Genomic DNA, 20,211 nt, shown 5'->3' on the forward strand with positions numbered 1-20,211 from the left:
AATTGTTTAAATTTGATTAGAGATAATTCGGGTTAGTAATTAGGAGTTAATTTGATAATTGTTCAAGAGAAAATTATTGGAAATTTAAGGAGTTTGACATGTATGAAGAGCTTAATAAAATTAGCATAAGTGATCAATACATATGAATAAGAGTTAGTGTGAAATCTATGCCCTAGGTCTAGTCATCTTGCTTTAAACCCAAAGATTTATTCTAATTGTTTTCTTTTCAGTTTTCTTTTAATTTCAATTGTTATTTTTTAATTTAGACTTTTCTTGATAAAATTTGGGTTAATCAAATAGTAATAGGATAGTTTAATTTGGTAATTGATAATAGTAATTCCCTTGGGTTTGATATCTGTATTCATACACTTTATTACTTGCATGAATTTGTAAACTTGCGAAAACCAGAACACATGCAAAACTTTGTTTTTTCTTTGCCCTAACGTGGCCCCTAATGCATAATCACTAGCATCACACATCAATTCAAATGGGAGTTTCCAATCAGGAACTACAACAATAGCTGTAGATACTAGCAATTTCTTACAAGTTTCAAATGTATGCATACAATTATCATTAAAATCAAAAGGTGCTTCTTTAACTAATAAATTGCAAAGGGGTTTAGAAATCTTACAAAAGTCTTTGATGAATCTTCTATAGAACCCCGCATGTCCAAGAAAACTCCAAACATATTTGACATTTGTAGGGGTGGCAACTTCTCAATCACTTAAGTTTTTGCATGACCAACTTCAATGTCGTTCTTTGAAATCCTATGTCCAAGCACTATACTCTCCTGCACCATAAAGTGACATTTCTCCTAGTTGAGGACAAGGTTAGTTTCTTGACAACGCTGCAAAACAAGAGAAATATTAGATAAGCAATTGTCAAATGAAAAAGCAAAAATAGCGAAGTCATCCATGAAGACTTCTATAAACCATTCCACCATATCACTAAAGATTGCCATCATACAACGATAAAATGTGGCCGGTGCATTACATAACTCAAACAACATCCTCCTATAAGCAAAAGTACCATAAGGACAAGTGAATGTTGTTTTATCTTGATCTTCAAGAGTGATTGGAATCTGGTCATATCCTGAATTGTTAGTAAACGGTCCCATATACGCAGCGGAAACAAAAAAATATAATACAAGGATCGTTTACATGAGCCAAGATCAAGGGTATAATTTTACAATTTATATTAAAGTAAAATCTGTACAAAAGGTTAATTATGAGTTAAGAGTCTTACGCACGTTTGGAGTCTCCACCACTTTTGTCTTTGAACGTTTTTGCTACCGACCCAAGCATAGGATCGAACCAACGTAGTCCACATGAAGACAATCACAAAGAACCAAAGAGGGATTTGCTAAATCCTCTTTGGCTTTAAGATTAAAGAAGAAAGATGTATTTGATTTTGGCTAAAATCAAAAACTGCCGTGAGAGAGTAAAATAGGGCTGCTATGTATTTGGTTTTACAATGAAAAATAAGCTAATCAAATTAATTGTCCCATTTTACAAATAAACATTTTCTTTTATAGTAAAACTTTAATGCCCTATTCCCATATGGAATAGGCTTGGGCTCCAACCCAAACACTCTATTTTACCAAACACTCCCTAATTCGATATTTTATTTATTTCATCATTATCTCAATTAAACTCAATTAATATATATTTAATCTATATATTAACAATTAATAATAATGATGATTTAATTAAATATATGTGAACATATGTTTAAACATAATTTTACTTATTTATTTTTTCTAATTAAATAAAGGCTACAACCTTCAGCAAATTTAATTGTAGTGTGAAATTACCAAAATACCCTTTCGCCTTAAAAAGACGAAAACGCCCTTCCTTCTTCTTGGATCTTAAATTATCTTCTATGTGTGTGACCCATAGGCTCCTCATCATACCGGTAGTGTATAGTATCGCGATTAACACCAATTAATCGTCTCACTGTATATAGACCAAGACTGGCCCCTAACAAGGCATCATGGCCACCCGATAGATTCGGATTCAGCAAAGTAGCTACCTGTTAACGACATGGTTACCGTACAAGTCAATCTTTCATCATACGTTATCTCGACGAGACAAAGGCATAGAAATAGTGTCAACCTTCGGTTACTCTCGATATTACGTATTCAGTTTCTAAACCAATGACCTGTATTATAATCTGGATAGAGCAACAACTCAATCCCACTATGGCCACAGTTTTAGTGTCATTGTCATATACTGAATTGCGCCGTGAGATAACTTCTCCCATACCCTGGAGTGATGAATCCTTTATCAATCCACCATAGTCTTGATACACTCCTTGATGTAGCCAATCACCACCGTATTGACAGCTCTAAAAAGAATTGCGTTAAGCTAGTGTCAAACTGCACCAATCGGTGCATAAGGCGTTCTGGTGATCTCAAGTCTAAGGATCACATGCACCACCATTCGTTAGAGGATTTGTTCCATAGACACTAAGGTTACCATCCATATGGAATCCTCTGGTGGGTCAGTCTAGTGAACTTGCTTTTGTGTAATCGCCTACAGCAAGCACCCATGTGTTGCACCAGGTTGTCACCAAACAACCTTGACAAGTGAGATCAGTCACTGCCTTTCGACAGGGTCGTTCAACACTATGATAGCCTTACCATATTATTTGTGCCCTTACTTCATAATAATACTGGGGGTACGAACGTTTCTAGAATGGCCACCATATGCTCACTATCAAGATTTGAAACACTTGATACCCTCGTCACGGTTCTACCATTCTAAGGACATATATCAATACATATTGCAATAATAATCATTTACGTGATATAGAATAAAATGTCTTTTATTGATTAATGAACATTATTACAAAAAGTCAATTCTATAATAATTGATTGGCTCTAGGGCATCTACTCTAACAATCTCCCACTTGCACTACAGCCAATCTTTCATGTATTTAATGTAATAACTACTTCCTACTCAACTACTCATAAAAATATACATAATAACACACATGTATAATAACGTTAGTAGTTGGGCCCAAAATTTTCTTTTATTAAACATATACATTCTTTATATAAAATTAGTATCATAAACAAAAACTATCAAAAACTATGTAGACAGTGTAGCCATTCCTCCTCGCGTGCCGATGTCTATCCGACTGTGTCCTCACCTAAATCCTGCAAAAACATAGAAAGACAACAGGGTGAGCACAAATAATGCTCAATAAGTAAACCCTCTAGTCATCTATCCCCCGTAACTCTCTCTCTCTCTCTATGTCTTTCCTTACAATTCTCATTTACTCTCTCTTTTATACTTCTCTCTGTTTTCTCTTTCTGTTTCTTTCTCTCGGTTTCGCTTTCTTAGAACTCTTTTTTACTAACTCTCTTTAGTAAGTCACTTCCCCATCTTACCGGGGGCACGGCCCGGACTCGCTCCCACTCTCTGTGACTTCTACTCGTTCCTAGCTGATCGAACTCAGTTATACATGGATTCGGAACCCTTGGCCATGTGAGTATATAATCTCTCTCTCGGGTACTCTTGGGTACTCTCGGGTATAGCCCTCATCCGCATGCACTCTCATGGGCTACACCACTTCTCTCTCTCATACTCATGCCGCTCTCTCAATGCGGCGCACATGCGGGAATACTCTACCCATTACTCACGGGTTCCCCATCGCACAACCTACTCTATTCTCTTTTTCTNTGGCCTGTAAGAGTGTATGTGGATGAGGGTTGTACCAAGAAGAATTCCTACATGCACGCCACCTTAATTGAGTGGCCTAAGAAGAAAGAAGAAGTTGTACGGTCTGCAAGAGTGCATGTAGATGAGGACTGTACTCACTCACACGACCAAGGTTCCAAATCCATACATCAACCAAGTCCGATCGGCAAAGAATAAGAAAAGAAAGAATAAGAAAAGAAAGAGTAGGAATAAGAAAGAAAGAGAAAGAGTAAGAAAAGAAAGAATGAGAAAAAAATGAGACTAAGAAAGAATGAGAAGGCTTGAACAAGCCAAGAAGAGAAAAGAAAAGAAAAACAAGAACGAAAAGAAAAGAATAGAAAGAAAAAGAAAAGAAAGCAAATAGAACAAGAAAATAGAAATAAGAAAGAAAAAGCATTTTATGCATTATTGCATATGCATTTTATTCATGCATATTGCCATGAATTTCATCATGGTTAGGAAGAATAGAAAGAATAAGAAAGAAAGAACAGAGAGAAGTAGAAAGAAGGAAAAGAACAGTGAGAGTAAGAAACAGAGAAAGAGAAGAGAAGGAACTAAGTAAGGAAAGAACCTAAGAAGGAGAAGAGTTAATGGATTTACTTATTGAGCATTTTTATGCTCACCCCGTTGTTTTTCTTTATTTTTGCAGGAAATAGGTGAGCAGTGATGCGTGTTTTCATAAACATGCAAATTAGCAAGTGCACTAGTCACACAAAGTAATAAAGTGATGAGTGAGTATCGTTCCCACGAGGATGGTGTTACTAAGCACCGATTTCTCTAGTTTAGGTCCCAATTGAAGAACAATAAATCGGATTGATGGAAAATTAAAAAACTAAATAAAAATTAACAAAATATAAATGAATGATAATGAAATTAAAGCAAAACCCAACAACTTAACTAATTAAACAATGCCAAAAAAATGCTAGGGTGTTGATTTCACCTAGATACGCTAACCCAATTCATAGAATCTATTACCCAAGTTCTAATTCCTTGATTGAAAATCGAATTCCCTAAGTTGTAAAACATACATTCTCAGGCTACATTTCCCTACTTATCCCTATTAAGCTTCCGCACCCAACAAAATGAAGATTAATAGTTCAAAGGATTTTAAGCTTTGTGGAATTCTATCTAGATTTCATAGATCGCTAAACCTATCTCTAGCGTTTGCTAATCTACGGTATTTATCCCAAAAGGCACAATCACAAATCACTTCTCAGTCTCATTGTGAACAACACACATTTGAATGGTGATCAAGCATCCAAAAGTTATTAAGCAAAGAGATAAACACTCAATCAGGAAATTAAAACTCAAAGTAAATAAATTCGTATAAATTTGAATTAGTGTATCAAGATTACATCAAACCCTAGCTAAACAACTCAGTTCATACTCAAAAATGAAATAAAATAACAAAAGTAAACTGAATCAAGATTCATCATTGAAAAACAAGCAAAAGATGGAGAAATCTTCTCTAATTTGAAGCCCAAATCTTCAATACTCTTCTCCTCCCAAGAGTTGCCTTCCAAATGACGAACCAAGCCCCCTTTTCTCTTCATTTTTCCTCTAATATATACCTCTCTCACTTAAGGATGAATCCCTTGCAAGCCAAAATGTGCCGTTTTATTTTTACATCTGACACAAGTTTTGCCGCGGCGAGGAACTTTCAGGCCAAATTTGAGCATGATAGAGTCTGAATCTGGAAAAGTGTTAAACATATGAAAATTATCCCTTTCAATTATATTTCTAGTAGTTCAAAAGTCAGCACAATATGAGGTCTACAGCTCAAGTTATGGCAGAAATACTGAAGCACATCCAAAGACGTTTTTCTTTAGTTCGCAGCTTACTTTTCATGACTTCAAGCCAAGTTTTCACCCTTGTCCAGTCAGAATTAGGAAAAACCCAAAACATGAAAGTTGTAGTCTTCTTCTTAGCTTTCCAAAGGTTCTAAATTCAGGTCATTCCGAGTTTTCAAGCTCAAGTTACATAATTTATGCTTAAAATTGTCATTTATGCTCAAAATCATCGTTTAGGCCTACAAAGACAAATTAATAGAATTAGGTAGCAATTATGGCCCAAATTGTATGAAAAGTATCCTAAATTCTATCAAAATTCAATGCAAAATCATAGTGTGAAATATGATTATCAAGCAGCGGTCGGAAGGACGTCGACAAGCGGGGAGGATTGGCATTATTGTCCACTGTTGCTAAGTTTTTGTACTTGTTATTTTGATATATGTAAAGAATTATGTTTTGTAAGTAAAGAAAAATTTGGGCCCAACTATTTTCATATACTAATTATGTATGTTTTTATTATGCTTTAAAGTATACTAGTAGAAAGTAGTTATTACAACGGAATAAGTTGCCCCTGCAACTCAAAGATCTAGGGAGTTGTACTATTCCTTGTATTATAGGAGATATTACTTTTTATAGAGTTTTGTGTGATTTAGGTGCGAGCATCAATCTAATGCCTTTTTCTGTTTTCAGGAGATTGGGAATTGGTGAAGTGAAGCCAACGACTATGTCATTGCAGGTTGCAGATAGATCCATCAAACATCTGAGGGGTATAGTTGAAGATGTGTTGGTGAAGGTGGACAAGATTATCTTTCTGACGGACTTTGTTGTTTTTGATATGGAAGAGGACAAGGAAATGCCTCTCATTTTGGGAAGAACATTTCTGGCCACCGGAAGAGCTGTCATTGATGTGCAAGAAGGAAAGTTACTGTTAAGAGTTCAAGATGAAATAGTAATGTTCAATGTTTTTGAGGCTACGAAGTTTCCATCAGAATCGGATTCGTGCTTTAGTGTTGATGTGATGGATAAACTAGTAGCAAAGGCTATTGAAGAGAACATTCTGCAACTACCGGTAGATGCATGTATTGCCCAATCAAAAATAGTAGAGGTAGATGAACCGGCAAAGAATGAATGTGCTAGATTGTTGGAAACACTTCAGCTGATGGTTGAGAGCCAAGATCTAGAATTTGAGGAATTTGATTTTTAGAAAGAGAAGGAAAAGGAAAGAAAGGAAGAACCTCCGAAACTTGAACTGAAGCATTTACCTTCTCACCTTAAATATGTATATCTTGGTGAATCCGAAACCTTCCAGCAATCATCAATTCAAGGTTGAGCTAACTAGAAGAAGAGCGGTTGATTTAGGTGTTAAGAGAACATATATCAGCAATTGGATGGACTATTTCGGATATTAGATGCATCTCTCCATCTTTTTGCATGCATAAGATACTTATGGAAGATGATATCAAGCCTAGGGTGCAACCACAACGGAGATTGAATCCTTCAATGAAGGAAGTGGTAAGAAAGGAGGTGGTGAAACTTCTAGATGCGGGCATAATTTATCCTATTTCAGACAGTCCATGGGTGAGCCCGGTGCAAGTAGTTCTGAAGAAAGAAGGTATCACAGTGATAAAGAATGAGAGCAATAAATTGATACCAACTAGGATGGTCACGGGCTGGAATGTGTGCATTGACTACCGAAAATTAAATGAAGCAACAAGGAAGGATCATTTTCGACTTCCTTTCATCGATCAAATGTTGGAGAGATTGGCAGGGCATGCTTACTATTGTTTCTTGGATGGTTTTTCAGGATATAATCAAATTGCCATTACTACTGAAGATCAAGAGAAGACAACTTTCACTTGTCCCTATGGCACCTTTGCTTACAGAATGATGCCTTTCGGATTATGCAATGCACCGGCCACATTTCAGAGATGCATGATGTCTATCTTTGGTGACATGGTGGAGCAGTTTATAGAAGTCTTCATGGATGACTTCTCTGTTTTTGGTTCATCTTTTGACAATTGCTTATCTAATCTTTCATTTGTTTTGCAGCGATGTTAGGAGACGAATTTGGTGATCAACTGGGAAAAGTGCCACTTCATGGTACAGGAAGGAATTGTACTCAGTCACAAAATTTCAAAAGATGGCATCGAAGTGGATCGAGCAAAAACAGAAGTGATTGAGAAGCTGCCACCACCGTCCAATGTTAAGGTAGTTCGGAGTTTCTTGGGGCATGCAGGGTTTTATAGATGGTTTATCAAGGATTTTTCTTAAATCTCTGAACCCCTCTGCAATTTATTGATTAAAGATGTTGCTTTTAATATCGATGATGAATGCATGCATGCCTTTCAAACTCTTAAGAAATTGTTAGTATCTGCACTTATTATTGCAGTTCCTAATTGGGGACTATCGTTTGAATTGATGTGTGATGCTAGTGATTTTGCACTAGGAGTAGTGTTAGGACAAAGAAAGAACAAAGTGTTGCATGTAATTCAGTATGCTAGCAAGACATTCACAGATGCACAGTTGAATTACACCACCACTGAAAAAGAGTTGTTAGCTGTGGTTTTTGCATTTGCCAAATTTCATTCATATTTGCCAGGTGCTAAGGTGATAGTCTACACGGATCATTCGGCAATCAAACATCTATTGGCTAAGCAAGAAGCAAAACCATGATTGATAAGATGGATCCTACTACTACAAGAGTTTGAATTGGAAATCCGAGATAAAAAAAAGGGCCAAAAAATGTGGCGGCGGATCATTTGTCGAGCATTGAACAACCAAGTTAGGGGAGTGAAGAGGAACCCCAAATCAAAGAGACCTTCTCGGATGAGAAATTGACGAGAGTGGAAGAAGCACCATGGTATGCAGATTTTGCAAACTACTTGTCATCGAGAGTGTTTCCAAATGGAATGACCTTTTAGCAAAAGAGGAAGTTTTTCTCTGACTTGAAGTATTACTTCTGGGAAGAACCATTTCGGTACAAACATTGTGCTAATAAGATGATACGTAGGTGTGTACCGGAAGAGGAAATGGAGAGTATTCTACGACATTGCCATGGGAGAGAAGTGGGTGGTCATTTTGGAGGAACTAGGATAGTGGCCAAGGTCTTTCAATAGGGATTTTATTGGCCAACCTTATTCAAAGATGCCTTCCGAGTGGTTCAAGAATGTGACCAATGTCAACGGAGTGGAAACATTTCGAAGAAAGATGAGATGTCGTTGAACAATATCCTAGTTGTTGAGATGTTCGATGTGTAGGGAATTAACTTCATGGGTCATTTCCCAAACTCTTATGGGAACATGTACATTTTGGTAGCGGTGGAGTACATATCGAAATGGGTGGAAGCAGTTGCATTACCATCCAATGATGGCAGGGTGGTGGTTAATTTTGTGAGAAATAACATTTTCTCAATAATTGGGATACCACAAGCAATCATCAGTGATGGAGGATCGCATTTTTGCAATAGGCAATTGGATGCGCTGTTGGGAAAGTATGGAGTGAAACATAGAGTTGCGACACCATACCATCCATAGACAAGCAGGCAAGTGGAACTGTCGAACAGAGAACTTAAAGGAATTTTAGAGAAGACAGTTAATACATCTAGGAAGGATTGATCAAGAAAATTGGATGATGCATTATGGGCCTACCGCACTGCATTTAAGACTCCAATTGGTATGTCTCCATTTAAGATGGTCTATGGGAAGGCATGTCACTTGCCGGTAGAACTTGAGCATAAGGCATACTGGGCAGTCAAGCAACGTAACATGGATTTACGAGTTGCTGGGGAGGAAAGGATGCTGACTTTAAATAAACTCGATGAGTTCCGTCATGAAGCATATGAGAATGCTCAGATTTACAAAGAAAAGACAAAAAGGTAGCATGACAAGATATCCGGAAGAAGAACTTTGAAGTGGGTCAGAAAGTACTGTTGTATAATTCTAGACTGAGACTTTTCCGTGGAAAACATAAGTCTAGATTGTCCGGACCCTTCATAGTTACAAGAGTTTACCCGTTCGGAGTGGTGGAGGTGTCACATGAAAAAAAGGGCACATTTAAAGTCAATGGACAGAGGTTGAAGCCATACATTGATGGGGTGATGAGTTGCAAGTCATTACCCATCCAACTTGACATCCCAAAATGAGAACTCGAGAAAGTCGAGCTTTCGATTATAAATAAGCGCTTCTTGGGAGGCATCCCAAGTGTTTTCAATTGGTTTTCATTTGTTTGTTGTTTGAATTTGTTTAGTTTTCTTATTATTTAGAATGATTTTGATTTTGTTTGTTTTTGAGTATTTCAGGTGAAGTTTCGAACTAAGGCAAAAAAAAGGGGAAAATTTTCGAGTTTTCGCCATGGCGAAGTACATTTTGCACAAAATGGAAGTTGAAAGTCCCAGACTTCGCCGTGGGAAAAACTATTTTTTATAAATAGTGACTGCGACTCTTCATTTTTGCGAAACGCTTCAAACACATCCGAGAGCCAACTTTTTCCATCTTTGATCCAGAGCTTTTCCAGTGATTTCACATCACTTTTCCTCACTCCTTAACCTTTACAACACCAAAACAACTCATTTTAGCAAGGATCTTTGTGAAAAATTGAAGAAATTTTTGGGTTCAAGAATTTAGGGATTTTGCAATCTAGGCTGACTTTGGCTAAATTGGTGGTGAATACATCTTGGATTTGGTAAGATTTCGAGTTCTCCAAACTTTTAATTGCTCAATTTGGAGTTTTAGCATTTGAAATATGAGATTTTGATTGTTTGAGTGAGTTGTGCTTTGATTTTGATTGAAGAAGTGTGGATTTTGAATTGTGTGATGTTGAGGAGTTTGGGTTTGCAATTTTGGGAGTGTTTTGTGAAGTTTAGAAGAATCATAGTTTGGGGGTCTAGGTGTAATTTTTTGAAACTTTGGTGATTTTGCAGGAGTGATTGTGGTTAATAGTAGGGTGCTTAGCGTTGAATTATTGAGTTAGATTTGTAGTTTGGGAAAATGCCGGTCAAAGTACTATCAAAGGGTAAAGTAAAAGGGAAAAAGGTGAACAACCGATTTGTAAATGATAAGGCTCAACAACAATATAAAGGAGCAATCAAAAGGAAGGATAAAAGGTTTATTGCCGAGCTGGGTTTGACCACTATCTATGCTAAAGAGTGGAGTCAAGGCCGAAAGTGGAATGCATTTATGTGTAAACCCAAACATGTGACTGTAGAGCCGATAGTAAGAGAGTTTTACGCCAACCTCCCTGAGTGTGATCTCGGTCATGTGTTTGTAAGGGGTACTGATGTGCCATTTGATGCGAAGGTCATCAATGATTTTTTTCACTTGCCTTTGATTGACCCTAATGAGTATCTGGAGTTTAAGAAGAAACAATTTCAGGAGGATGAGATACTTAAGGTTATAGCAAAACCGGATACCCCTTGGGAGGTTTCAAAGAAGGGAAAGAAGAGCATCAAACGAACTCATCTGATTTCGATGGCTAGGTTGTGACAGTATTTTGTGTGTGCGAGGATGATGCCGGAAACACATTATAGTTCAGTAACTTTTGACAATGCATTGTTGCTTTACTCCATTGCCACCGGAAAGAAAATGGATGTGGGGAAGATTATCTTGGATAGTATACAGAATGCAACCTAACCAGGGCGAGGGAGTTTCCCCTTCCTACATCTCATCACCGAGCTGTGCATTAGAGCAGGAGTAGAGAAGGCGGATGATGAACCACTTATCCATGCTGCCCCAGTTCTCGACACAGCCTAGTATCGGAAACTACTTAGGCATACTCCTAGTGAAGCACCTAGCTCCGAAACAAAAAGACAAAGAACCACAAAAGCTGCCACATCATCCAGTTCCATATCCACATTAAAGGAGCTAATGCAGCAGATGTTGGGTAAGATGAAACGGATGGAAAAACGTCAGGATTGGCAGGTAGAGCAGACCTAGATGATGTATGACTGCAGCACAACTGCTTCACCAAGCTCAGCATTGATACTTTGTAACACCCCACTTGAGGTACGTAGTTAAGATTTGATGAATGGCTTGAATGTTTATCGATTTATCCTCATTTGAGTCTGTATGTTGTTATTATTGTTTGGTTATCCTTGGATGAAAAGGTGTCTTGGTTGGTTGAGTGATTTTCCCTAAAAATTTGTAAGACTTGGCGAAATTTTAGGGTTACAGTCTTCGCCGGGGCGAAGAAGAATCGTTGCCGCGGCGATGAGGAGGTGCTACAACCTGTGTAGCTTCTGTGAGCTTTCGTTGGGGCGAAGAAAATAGCTTCACCGCGGTGAAGACTTGGCTGAATGTTCCCCTTGAGTTTTTGAAAATTCTTCCTTTTGAGACTCAATGACCATTCTACCCCTTTTTAGCAGGAAAAGTGGGGAGTGAAATGTAAGGAAATTGCATGAAGAATAGTTTGATTGGGGTTGTGTTAGCAAAGAATGAAAGGTCTTAGATGGAATTTCAAAGAAAGAGTAAGGGTATTTGGGAAAGAGTGGAGAAATTATGTGATATTAAGGGTTAGCTTTAGAAACCCTTTCATTTGCTTCTTCACCACCGCCTCTTTCATCCCTTATTTCTCTCAATTTTTAATTCAAGTTTCCAAGGATCTTTGAAGAGCTTTTGACTAGAAATTGTTACAAGTTGATCCTAAGCACAATAAGGTGAGAATCCTTACTCTAGAAGTAATTTTTATTTTTGAAAGAATAGGATCCTTATTAAGTTTTGTATTGAAGGTTTAAGAGAAAGTATCAAGCCATCAAGAGTAGAGAGGTTAAGTGAATTCTACTTGTGTCCAAGGTAAGTAAATTCACCTAAGTTGTGATTTACTTGATTGAATGATGTGTAGAGATTTTTAGATATGTGCTTGATGCTTGAATTTCTATGTTTGAAATGAGTTGATGAATTCAATGTTGTTATATGAAAGAATTTCCACCATGAGAAGGGTGGCTTGTGTTGTTAAAGTTGGGTAGAAGTGTGGATAGAATTAGAAGAGTTTGAGAGGAATATTTGAAGTATGTTTTCCCTTGCAGGTTGTATGATGTTTTAAAGGAGTTGAACTCCTATTTTGGATGATTAAGAAAGAAGTATAATTAAAGTTAGAATAGAGTTTATGTATGCACACATTTTGTTTGATGAAATGTCTAAAAGAAGCATGAGTAGAAGTAGAGAACCTTACTTTATGCAACATAGCATATTTGCATGTCATGAATGCATATAAGAAAGATTTTAGGCATGAGCCATCCATATGCATATGTTTAATTGAGTAATCACATGAGAAAGAAATATGAGAAATGAGAAAGAAACACTCTATGAATAGAGATAAAGAAAAGAACCAATTCTCTTAGAGTAAAGAGAAAGAAAGAACTAGCACTAGAGGATAAAATGATTATTAAGTGCTACAGAAAAGAAAAGAAAATAGGCTGAACGATGGGGAACTCGTGAGTGTAGAGTTACCCTCATGTAAACCGTTATGAGAAAGAACGGTTTCCGCCATGAGAGAGCGGAATGCATGTAAATCTCTATGAGAAAGAGCGATCTCCGCCATGAGAGAGCGGAATGCATGTGAACTGTTATGAGAAAGAACGGTCTCTGCCATGAGAGAGCGGAATGCATGTAAACCGCTATGAGAGAGAGAGTGGTCTCCGCCATGAGATAGTGGAATGAGATTGAAAAAAAAAAGAGAAAAGAATAGAAAGAAATGAAAAGAAAGAAAAAAAGAGAATTGATGAGTAATGCACGGGGATGATAGAGTAAGAGATTTTTACTTACTGGGCATCTTTGTGCTCACTCCGTTGTTTTCTTTGTTGTATAGGAAATAGGTGAGGACTTGGTCGGATGGACGTCAGCAAGCGGGGAGACTTGGCTGCACTATCCACTGTTTTCGTTTTTGAGAGTCTTTGTACACATGATGTTTTGTTTTGTAAAGAATGTAATGATTAAGTAAAGAAAAAATTTTTGGGCCCAACTGTTTTGATAAATATGCTATCTTTTTATTAATCTATATTATGAATTTGGTAGAAGAAAGTTGTTGTTACATACTTCGAGCTTCCAATGGGTAGACTACGATTGAGAAGAATGGATGGGCTCCAACTCAAAAGATGACGACACCGATGGAGAGGAGGAGGCCGAAGAATGAACCGGAGCACCTGTTTTTGTAGTTTATTTTTCTTTGTTTTAGTTGTCATTGTATTTTATTTTGAACATTGAACTAATTTTCTTTTGGTTTGGATTGTTTAATTTTGTTTGAACCTTTTAGTAGTCGTAAGGGCGAGATTAGGATTGTAATGTTTTCATATTAGTCAATGAATTTTTCTAACACAATGGACACCATAGCATTTAAATTCTTTTGATGAGAAAGTCAGTGAACGGGTGTGCATCCTGTTGAGCGAAACTTTGACTTCAAGGATTAATCAAGGAACTATCTCGTACCTTTGTAAATTCTGTTTTTCTATTCCTAAATTGTGCATAATGTGACATTGGGGACAATGTCGTCTTTAGTTTGGGGGTAGGAAAAATTTGAACAATTTTTTTATTTTTTTTAGTTGTTTTCATGTTTTGTCATGTGTGCCAATGATGAATTACATAAGTCTATGATGAGAATATGATTGTTGGGATGTTATTATTGAAAAATGTTAAGCATTGCTTCAAGTTTATATTGGTTGACTGAATTTTGATTGAGGTTTGTTGAGTGGTTCAACCACCATTTTCATTATTTCGGCATGCTTAGATTCATTTCATGTGGTTAGGTGAAGTCTTGATAATGTTGGTGGACTCTAGAACCTAATTGAGAAGTACTTGAGGCGAAATTCTAGGAATAGACATTATTCAGGAAGTGCTTTAGACAATTCTTCGGAACGTTTGAGCCTTTCCAACCGACCAAATTTTATCCCTAGTTACCCATTTGAGCCTTATGAAATCATCTTTGTCATATCTTTCTTGTGCAGCCAATAATGCCCAACCTTTCACCCTAAACACGTCTGCAACTTTTAAGAGAACTCTAAACCTAATGCAAACACAAAGAGCTTGGAGAGTTGTGTGAATAAACTAAAAGATTAGTTTGGGGGTTGGGTGAAGGGCAAGAAAAATAAGAGGGGTAATTAACCTCAAATTGGTTATTATTGCTTTAAAAAAAAAAATTGAACTAACTTTTAAGAATTGCATTGCAGTAGCACAAATGAGAAGTGCACAAGCTTGAAGGTTATTAAATGGTTGATTTTTTAAGTGGTGGTTGTAACAACTGGTGTAAACTAGTACAATGCATGCATAATAATAATAGAAAATGGGCCCAAAACTTTTCTTTTTATTATATGTAATAAGTCTTTTATACACAAAGAGCATTATTTGGAAAATGCCATTTAAAAAGGCAAAAACAGGGGAAACAGTGTAGCTATTGCTCCTCGCTTGCGGACGCCCCTCCGACTGCATCATCACCTAGATCCTGCATCCACAAAGGAAAATAACGGGGTGAGCACAAAATAATACTCAGTAAGTAAACCCTCTATCTGTCTATCCCCGTATGTATTTCTCTTAATTCTTTCCTCACACTTTCTGTTGTTGTCTACTAAACGTCATGGCCTCATCTTACCGGAGGTACGGTCGGATGGCGTTCACACAGCACCATCTCACTCTTCATGACTGTCGGGTGGAGTTCACATAGCACCAGCCCGCTCTTAGTGACTATCGAGTGGGGATCATGAAGCACCTACCCGATTTTCGTAATTATCGAGTGGAGACCACAAAGCACCTACCCATTCCTCATGACTTTCGGGTGACGATCACAAAGCATCAACCCATTTCTAATAACTAATCGAGTGACGATCACAAAGCATCAACCCGTTTCTAATAACTATCAGGTGACGATCACAAAGCATCAACCCGTTTCTAATGCTCTTCTCATTCACTCTACTCTAGCACTTCTCATTCCCTCTACCCTTAGAGTAGTTGCATTCACAAAGTTCTCTACTCATAGAGCAAGTGCCTACACAAAGTTTTCTACTATTTCTTAAGTCACTTCTCAATGCACAATTAGTGCCTATGGATGGTTCATCTCCACTAATGCACTTATGAAATGCCAAGATGCAATGTTGCAAGAATTAAGGTTCACTACTCATACTCAAACCTCTATTAGGCATTTCATCAAACAACTCAAGTGCATAATAAAACTCTACTATAACAATAATTCTATGTCTTTCTCTAACCATCCAAAATGGGAGAAAACTCCCTCACATAGCCATAATTCCTGCCAAAGAATAACACTTCCAAAAAGGATTTCTCAATATCCTTCAATTCCATCTCAAACTACATTTCCAACCCATATCTCACTTCTCACAATTGAAGTGTATGAACAACCACAAGCAATAATAATCTCCATTTAAAACTCAATAACATAGCATATAACATGCATATAACATACATACATAATTGCTATTAAAACCCTAATCAAGAAAATTCTCAAATCTCAACTTGGGTTGGGATTTACTTACCTTGTTATGGAGAGATCTCACTAGCTCTTCCTTTCTCTTGGTTTGCTTGATTTTTCTCTACTCTTTAAACAAATGAACCAAAAGACCTCAATATTCAAATATACATAAAATCTCAAAAAAGCTTCACATCCAAAGCAAGAATCCTTACCTTAGGATGCCTTAGATTGATTTGCTACCCCAAATCACTCCAAAAGCCCTCTAAAATTCCTTGAACAATTAGAAGAGAAGTTGAGAGAAAGTAAAAAGGAGAGTGGCAGTGGAGAAGAAGAATGAAGGGTTTTGCAATGACTTAATTCCTTTTAATACAATTTATGCACAAGCATTCCCATTTTGCCCTTACTCTTCCTTAGGAATTCCATCTATACCCTTTGATTCATTACAAACACAACCTCATATGAACATATTCTCCATGAAAATTCCTTACATTTTACTCCCCACTTTTCTTACTAATTAGGGGTAGAATGGTCAAATTGCCCTTAGGGAAGAAAATATCTAAAACTTAACAAACATTTTGGTCGGCCCGTCGCCGCGGCGAAACTACCCAGTAGTTCCCCGTGGCTTCAACACCCTTTCGCCGCTGTGAAGATTCTTTTTCACCCCGGCGAAGCCTGGAACACTGAACTTCTTCTATTTCAACAATTTCAGGGCAAGTGTTCAACATACCACTTAATCAAAGGTCAACCAAACAATAATACTAATAAACCAACTCAAATAAGAGCAAAAGAAGAAACATTAGCTACGTACCTCAAGTAAGGCGTTACAATTCTTCCCCCCTTAAAAGAATTTCATTCCCGAAATTCATACAAATAACTCTGGGAAGCGATTCTGCATGTCCCGTTCTACTTTCCAAGTGGCCTCTTCCACTTTGTGATTCCTCCAAAAGATCTTCACTAGCGGAACACTCTTGTTCCGAAGCTCTTTAATCCTTCGATCTAAAATCTAGACTGGACGCTTTTCATATACTAGATTCTCTGTTAACTCAACGTCCTTTACACTCAGGATGTGGAAGGGATCACTTACATATTTCCGTTGCATCGAGACATGGAAGACATCATGCACCCTGTCCATGCTAGGTGGTAGTGCCAATCTGTAGGCCACCTTTCCCACTCGTTGCAATACCTCAAATGGACCTATATATCTCGGTGCTAACTTCCCTTTGCTTCCAAAGCGCAGTACTCGCTTGTAAGGGGAAACTTTCAAAAACACTTTGTCGCCCACTTGGAATCCCACCTCTTTCCTCTTCAAGTTGGCATAACTCTTCTGTCGATCTTGGGCTTGTTTCATTCTATTTTTGATTAACCTCACATCTTCTACCAGCTTCTGAGTCATCTCTGGCCCAAGAGCGGTACTCAACTCATCTTTTTCGCCTACTTCATCCCAATGTAGCGGAGACCTACATTGTCTACCATATAAAGCCTCGTAAGGCGCCATTCTAATTGTAGACTGATAACTGTTGTTGTAGGCAAATTCTATTAAGGGTAACATCTCATGCCAGGATACTCTATAATCCATGCAACAGGCTCTCAACATATCCTCGAGCACCTGATTCGTTCTCTCGGTTTGGCCATCTGTCTGAGGATGATAGCAGTACTGAATGCTAAACCGATACCCAAATTCCTCTGTAAACTCGTCCAGAATGCTGAAACAAATCTGGAATCTCTATCTGATACTATAGTCTTGGGCCCACCATGCAATCTGACTATCTCCTTGAGGTAAATCTGAGCCAACTGATCTGTATTGGTGCTCTCCTTTACTGGAAGGAAATGGGCTGATTTGGTTAATCTATCCACAATCACCCATATAGCATTACACCCTTTCTGTACTCTGGGGAGACCCATGATAAAATCCATCGAAATGCTCTCCCATTTCCACTCTGGAATACTCAATGGTTGAAGCAACCCTGACGGCCATTGGTGTTCTGCTTTCACTTGCTGACAAGTTAGACATTTAGCTACAAACTCTGCAATGTCTTTCTTCATACCTGACCACCAATAGTCTTTCTTTACATCTTGATATATCTTGGTTGCTCCCGGATGAGTGGTGTATGGTGTGTCATGAGCCTCCATAAGAATTTTCTATTTCAACTCCTCATTCGGAGGAATGCACAACTGATTCCTGAAATAGAGGACACCATCTCTGACAAAGAACTCTGATGTCTTGCCCTCAAGCACTTGCTGAACTGTTTTCTGACACCACTCATCAGCCACTTGCTTTTCTCTGATTTCCTCCAGTAAAGTAAACTGTACCTCTAGATTGGCAACTCCTATTGGAACCACTTCAATCTATTCTTTAGACAATTCTTCTATTAACTCTTTTTGCTTTGTAAGCCGGAATAAATAGGTTTTTCTACTCAAGGCACCGGCTACCACATTGGCTTTTCCCGGTTGATACTTGATCTCACATTCATAATCCTTAACCAGCTCTAACCACCTTCTCTGCCTCATATTCAATTCCTTTTGAGTGAAGAAGTACTTTAAACTCTTATGGTCGGTGTAGATATTACTCTTTACACCATAAAGGTAATGCCTCCAAATCTTTAAGGCAAAGACCATGGCCGCCAACTCTAGGTCATGCGTAGGGTATCTGGTCTCATACTCATTCAGTTGATGAGAAGCATAAGCTATAACCCTACCTACCTGCATCAGCATGGCACCAAGTCCCTGCAGAGAGGCATCTGTATAAATGTCATAATCTACACCCTCCTATGGTAACACTAATATAGGAGCTGTTGTTAACCTCTTCTTCAACTCTTGGAAACTTTCTTCACATGCTGCTGACCAGACAAAAGGAGTTTTCTGTTTGGTAAGAGCTGTCAATGGTTTAGCCAACTGGGCGAATGCCACTACAAATCACCGATAGTAACCTGCTAGGCCTAAAAAACTCCTCATTTCTTTCACTGTTCTCGGCTTCTGCCATTCAAGGATTGCCTGCACTTTACTCGGATCTACCGAAATCCCTTCCTTCGACACAGTATGGCCTAGGAATATCACTTGATTAAGCCAAAACTCACAGTTAGAAAATTTAGCACACAACTTATTTTCTCTCAGTCACTGCAATACTAATCTCAAGTGTTTCTTATGTTCTTCCCTTGACTTTGAATAAATCAGGATGTCGTCAATGAAGATGACAATAAACTGATCCAAATACTCATGGAATACCTTGTTCATCAAGTCCATAAAAATGACTAGGGCATTAGTCAAGCCAAAAGGCATCACTACAAATTCATAATGCCCATATCTTGTACGAAAGGCAGTCTTGGCCACATCTTGCTCAACTACTCTTACCTGATGATACCTGGACCTCAAATCAATTTTGTAGAACACTGCCGCTCCTTTCAACTGATCGAAAAGGTCATCTATCCGGGGTAGTGGGTACTTATTCTTCACTGTAATTTTATTCAGCTCCCTATAATCAATACACATCCTTAATGATCCATCTTTCTTTTTCACAAACAAGATTGGAGCTCCCCAGGGAGAATGACTCGGTCGGATAAAGCCTTTATCTAAAAGCTCTTGGAGTTGCCTCTTTAATTCTTGAAGCTCAGCTAGGGCCATTCGATAAGGGGCTTTAGATATTGGTGCTGTCCCTGGTGCTAGTTCGATACTAAATTCTTCCTCCCTTTCTAGAGACAAACCCGGTAACTCTTCTGGAAACACATCTAGAAAGTCTCGAACTACTGGCACCCTCTGAATCTCTGGCTGTGGTCTACACTACATGGGCAATAAAGCACGAACACCCCTTTCTCAACATCTTCCTAGCTTTCATACTACTAATCAGCATGCTTAACTGATGGCCCTCTCCAAAACTAAACTTATCACCACTGTCGATATTAAATCTCGCTTTCTTTTTCCGATAGTCAATCTCCACTCCATATTTCCCTAAGAAATTCATGCCCAAAATCACATCAAAATCGGGCATGTCAAAAACTAGTAAATCAACTGTTAACTCTCTACCCTGGATCACCATGGACTCTCTTAACAACATCTCTTGCGTCAGAACACTAACCCCATCGGGTAACTTTATCTTAATGGGTTGAGTCACTCTAATAGTTTTCAAACCTAATCTCTCAATCATCCCATACGATATAAACGAATGAGTGGCTCCTGAATCAATTAAAGCATATAAAGGAACTGAATGAAATAATAACTGACCAGTAACGGCTGATGGACTAGCCTTTGCTTCACCCTGTGCCATAGTAAACACTCTAGCATTCGCAGTACCTCCTAAACTCTGTGCAGTTGGTGGA

This window comes from Pistacia vera, unplaced genomic scaffold (genome assembly GCF_008641045.1).
Source record: "Pistacia vera cultivar Batoury unplaced genomic scaffold, PisVer_v2 Contig996, whole genome shotgun sequence".
In the NCBI taxonomy this organism is placed as follows: Eukaryota; Viridiplantae; Streptophyta; class Magnoliopsida; order Sapindales; family Anacardiaceae; genus Pistacia; species Pistacia vera.